Below are 6,000 nucleotides of genomic sequence, written 5' to 3' on the forward strand. Positions count from 1 at the left end.
AGCTTCCCGCGATCATCACCGCGATCCGGTAAAGTAAGCAGACAAAGGCTTTTTTTCCGCTACATGTTTCATCTGCAGCTCTGCTCCCAGAGAATCCTCAAATATTCAATCGTTTGTAGCAAACATCGTGCATGCACATCCTCCCCCCCGTGCAGCCCCGTGTCCTGCACAAAGCGCGCTGAAGCAGCAAATGTCGATCTGTATGGAAATGCTGCGGAAAGCGAACAAAGCCTTACCTAAAAACTGTGTCGGTCCTCACTGGATGCTGCTGCTGCTGCTGCTGCTGTCCGGAGGTCCATTTTGCTCCTGGTCGCACAGCGAGCATGCGGCTCGGTTTGGCTCGCCTCTGCTCCCCGTTCACAGAGGAGATATCCACTACTACGCTGAGCGGCGCGGAGGCAGGGGCTGTGTTGTCTGTCACTCTGTTGCTGGCCTTTTTCTCGCATCCACATCCACTGAGTTGGAGGGGCGGAGTCAGAGAGGGCTCTGATTTTTGGGGGGCCTGGAGGGAAGGAAAGGAAAGGAGGAAGGAAGGGAGGGAGGAAAGGTGTATTGATATTGAATTTGATACCTTCCTGGAAGCAGCAGGCAGGGGAGAGACAGAGGAGGAAAAGGATTGTTTATCATAAATGTGATGACTTCACAGCAGTTCCAGTTCAAAGAGGAGACTTTTGGGAACATTATGTATTTTTTAAAAAAAAAAGCCCAGGCTATTAATTGCTTCAATCATTGAATTAAACAGGCGTCTATATGGGACAGGCCATTAATTCCTTTTACACAAAACTCTCAGCAAAGATGGGAAATACAATCTAAAGCCCCATTTCCACCAAGCAGTTCAGTTCACTTCGGTACACCTTCTTTTTCCATTTCCACTGTGAAAAGTTGTGGATGGTACCAATGCATCCGTTCTGTACCATCCCCATTTTTGGTCCCCCCTCTGTTGGGGTTCCTAGCACACAGATCTGGTACTAAAAGGTGGAGCTGTGAACACTGCAGTCTGTTGATTGGTCAGTAGAGGACGGTCACTCTGCTCAGGGCTGAGTTGTGTCTGGTTTTGAGGCTCATGTAACCACTGTTCATACCGTGGAGAGTTTTATTAATAACTGTAACTATAAAATGAAAGGATGTTTTGCTGCCTCTCACAGCAGCTGGAGTCTGAGAAAGAATAACTTAATTCACTGAGCACTGTTTATGGTGGAAACACTAGGGTCTAGGTACCATGTCTGAAGGGTTACTTTTGGTTCCAAAGGTACCATACTGAAAGTGTTTGGTGGAAACGGGGCTAAAAAGTTTATTTGAACCGTATGAATATTATTCATTCATTCACTCATCCCTGGCGGACTCTATAGTGTGGTGCATAACCACCGGTGAAAGGGTGAATTATTGCTTTTATGTTTAGTTTTTTTGTACAGATTAATCAAACAGAACATGGTAATTAGTGATCACTACCAGTGCTAATAGGCAGATTTTGTTACTTCGGACAATTCCCTCTGTTTCCAGTCTATAGCCCATTTCCCACGGCACAAAAAACCCAGTGACACCCGCTAACATCTGGCTTTGGTATTCAATGGGAAAGGTTACAATCGGTATTCACTGGGTGCATTTCATTATGCTAACGTGTCTCCTCACATCCCTCACTCGCTTCCTCTCCTCACGTCTTAGTCCTACCCACGGGAGATGTGAGCGAAGGAGGCGAGGAAGAGACACGAGGATGAAGGAGCCAGAGCTTCTAGATAGATAGATAGATAGATAGATAGATAGATAGATAGATAGATAGATAGATAGATAGAGGCAAGCATTCTGAGGAACCTAAGTTATTAATAATTTTAAGGAACATTGTGCAATTATCCAACTTCCATCTTCACTTCCCTCTCTCTCTTTCTCCTTCTCTTTCTGTCTCCCTCTCACACAATAGGCAGCTTTATCATCAGCGCTGCTGTGGTCAGGCTGTCTGTTATTCAGCTGTTGACCACGAATATCTGTTAAATTCAACATATTTAAATCTCTCCTGTCATAATGTCAGGTATAGATACTGTCCTGTGCAAATATGTAGGCCTAAAACCATGTCCTAACAGCAAGTAAGTGGCGTGCCCCATGTCCACACTGAATCCGTTAAATATACACTTCTGTAACATCATGTCAACAAACCACTGTACTGATTAGCAAACAAAAATCAAGCTGCTGCTTTGTGTGATGCTATATTTAATTTAAATTATCCCATATCTTCCACAAATTGATGGTGCATTAGGCTACATTGCAACATGACACTACAGTGTAAGCAATGTGAAAATAAACTGTGTGAATAAAGAATCATGAGGAGGTGTCATATGTCACAGAACGCAAATCTGTGGGATACAGCGGTGTTTCCCTGCTCTGAGCTCCTCCAGAAGCCTCCTGCCTCCTCTCTCCTTGTCTCCTCCAGGTGCATTACAGCGATTGGAAGATCCTTATTGATGGCCAAGGGGAAATGATTTCCAGGTCACAGGAGGAGATATGAGGCGAGGAAGCATAAGTTAGCGTGATGAAAACTCCCATCCCGGGTCAAATCACTCTGCAGTAGTCGTGGGTATTTATCAGCTTCAGCTCTGATTGGCTCTGTCTGACAGTAATGGATCATACAACACCCAGGTGGACACACTAATATCAGCCCCTTTGCTGGCACGCTGGCACAAAATGCTGTCTGTCCAAGCAGCACTCAAATATTGTTTGAAGTTTAGTCTGCAGTTTGAAAGATAGAAAAAAGTAATGGATATAAAAAAGAAGTTACCACTGACATTTTCACTGGCTCCCATTCTGCTTTCCTCTGGCCTGTCTGTGAGACCAACGTCACACACCAGTGAAAAGGCATACTTCTCTGCTGCAGAGCTGTGTACACAACTCCAGTCTACCAGTGATCTATTGCCGATTTTGTAACCATTTTCCTGCATTCAAAAAACCTGCATACACATGCTAATTTGGGTGCTAAGCTACTGGGCTGCTGCCTACAGACTTCCAGGTACGCAACTGGCAATTGTGGAGATATGTGAAATTGGCAAACTCTTTATTTCTTTTGTCATTTTCAGCTGTAACTGTAACAAATAAACATGGTGGTTTGACCTATCTGATGTTTCCATCCATCCATCCATTTTCATCCGCTTATCTGAGGCCAGGTTGTGGGAGCAGCAGACCAAGCAAAGCACCCCAGATGTTCCTCTCCACAGCAACATTTTCCAGCTCCTCCTGGGGGTCCCCAAGGTGTTCCCAGGCCAGATGAGATATGTAATCCCTCCAGCATGTTCTAGGTCTGCCCCGGGGCCTCCTACCAGTGGGACTTGCCTAGAACATCTCTAACAGGAGGCGCCCAGGAGGCATCCTGATCAGATGCACGAACCACCTCAACTGACCCCTTTCGACGCAAAGGAGCAGCGGCTCTACTCCGAGCTCCCTCCAGATTCATTTCGGCCGCTTGTATCTGCGATCTCATTTTCTCGGTCACTACCCAGAGCTCATAACCATAAGTGAGGGTTGGGACGTAGATGGACCAGTACATCTCCCTCTTCACCACGATGGTCTGGCGCAGCGCCTGCACCAAACCGCAGATCCATCTCACGCTCCATTCTACCCTCACTCCTGAACAAGCCCCCAAGATACTTGAACTCCTCTGCTTATGGGACGTTTCTGCTTTGCTCTTTTTTGGTTTATTGTACTGGCATCTTTGATGAACCAAATCTACTGGCACAGAAGCTAAACAATCTACTATTCTACTGAGGACAGGAGGCTTTACCTTACACATGAAATCAATGAAATCAGGTGGCTTTCAGATAGTAGCTTCAGTTCCCTGTCTCAAAGGGTTGTCTGACAGCATAGTATATCCTTTTATTTAGAGCTATGATAGACACAAGGGGGGTTTGACCTGTTCCTTTAACTCTCAGCAAGAAAGCAATTAAACATAGGCTATTTTTCCAGAATTTAAGGAAAGAAAAAAGTCAAGTTCACCTTGTTTTATTTATTCAGTGCTTTCAGCCAGCTCCAACATTTTTGGCCTGTGACCCCTTTCAACAAAGGAGTTTCTACTTGCAACCCCTCGTCACAGAATCCTGTGCATTCAGGGAAACAGGGCAAAACTATCCAATATTTCACAAGAAAAAAACAACACACAACAAATCTGAGGAGAAACATTTTTTTTATTCTTTTTTTCTTGTCACATTAATCTTCTTGCAACCCCTCAGATTCATCTTGTGACCCTTTTAAGGGAACGTCTGACGCTCAGGTTGGAGACCACTGCTTAGCTGATCCACGGGGCATTGCAGGATAGTGATGAACAAAGTCATGATTCACTCACGCAGCACACCTACTGTCCCACTCCCAACATGCAAGCAAATAAATCAAGTTAGAACAAGTCAGATGCCATTAAAAATAATGAGTAAAAGCGTGTTTAATGTTGTTTCCCACTGTAAATCGTCAGTGGGTTGAGATCATCAAACAGAGGGAGGGAGATTCATTACTTTGGTGCAGCTACTGATGAAACTGAAACCTCTGTCACCAAACAGTAACAGAGTCTCAAAGGGCCTCAGGTGTCTAACAGGGTTGCGTAAGGACAGAAAGCTTTTCCGTTTTTAGACTGTGCAGTTTCTGATAAACAAATACAGAGATTTTAGTTTCGATTCTGACAGGAAGCCAAAGATGGGGAGGCAAAAAGAGGGGTCTAACATGGTCCCTTTGGTCTTGTTAAAAAACTTGCTGCAATGTTTTGAGCCAACTGACAGTGGCATTTACAGTATGGATTTGGAAACTGAAAGGAAATGTGCAGAAAGGAAATTGTGCATATGTTGAGTTCAACATCTATAAAAAAGATGGCTGGAAAAAAAGTCAGTAACCACAGAGATTTAAGATATATTGAACATAATTGCTTTTAAATGAAAAGACAGCATGTCATGTGCTCAGTTAGCTCCAGCTTATCAGAATGGAAGTGGGGATGTATTCACAAAGCTTCCTGGTACAAAGAGTTTTAGAATTTCCTCTTAAACTTTTAAGGTGATTAAGAGTTTCCTAAGCAGAGAAGAAAATGGCAGGAAGACAAAAAGGTAGGAGAAATAATGCTGAAACAATACAGATTAGATCATGCAGGGATAATGTTTGTGTTGGATATCATCAGAGATGCTCTCACATCTCCCACCCAACGCAATAACGATACACAGCCAGAAATAAAGTGATCACAACACTTTGATATCTGATAACTGGAACAATGTGTCAGTGCAGCAGTGTTGACTTGGGTGTGTCACAGTATTCCATCAGCACAATGATCTAACAATTACAGCACTTGCCCGGTCACATATAGTGACTCAGTGCGTATCATTTCCATTGGATGACAACACCTGGCAGGCTCACAGAAGACCAGGTTTGTGAATATCAGTAACACCACACAAAAGAATGCATCATACCTAGCAACGGGGTCAAACAAACATCCTCATTAGGGTCCGGGCAGCTAAACTGCCAGGACACTGTTGTAATCCTAGGTATTCTTCTTCTTTCTTCTGACACTGTTGTAATCCTAGGTATTCTTCTTCTTTCTTCTTTCTCCTTTCTTCTTCCGAGGAAATCATACTTCCCATGGGTGAAAACTCACCAAACTTTGCACAAAGGTCGAGTCTCATGCCAGATATCCTCAGCTGTAAACTCAAGCCAATAGTCCTGATGGTGGCGCTACAGCAAGCGTCTAAAGTTCAAAACATTGAAAATTCATAACAAATCAAGCATACATGCTACAACTTCACAACTTTCATCAAACTGTAGCCCCAATACTGAAGAAACTTTTGTACATTTAAACCTATTAAAAATTATGAAGTTCATCACTCTGTTTTTTTCAAAAACTGTAAAACTTCTTAAACCTATCTCCTCCCACAATTTTTGCTCAATTGACACCAAACTTGCTACAGTGCATCTTCAGACTCTCCTACAAAAACTATGTTTCTCAGATTTTTGATTTATCAAAAATTGAGCCTACAGTGCATCAAAATGTTT

General features: G+C 43.4%; 1 protein-coding gene across 1 annotated transcript in view; it reads right to left on the bottom strand.

Annotated features, from left to right (window-relative positions):
* Positions 1 to 314, bottom strand: part of LOC126392824 (beta-galactoside alpha-2,6-sialyltransferase 2-like) — an 80,012-nt gene extending 79,698 nt beyond the window's left edge. The window contains exon 1 of the mRNA XM_050048490.1: positions 237 to 314. The gene's annotated coding sequence lies outside the window, so the exon portion shown is untranslated. The remainder of the gene's footprint in view (positions 1 to 236) is intronic.
* Positions 315 to 6,000: the final 5,686 nt, after the last annotated feature.

The sequence above is a fragment of the Epinephelus moara genome, chromosome 7 (assembly GCF_006386435.1).
Source record: "Epinephelus moara isolate mb chromosome 7, YSFRI_EMoa_1.0, whole genome shotgun sequence".
In the NCBI taxonomy this organism is placed as follows: domain Eukaryota; kingdom Metazoa; phylum Chordata; class Actinopteri; order Perciformes; family Serranidae; genus Epinephelus; species Epinephelus moara.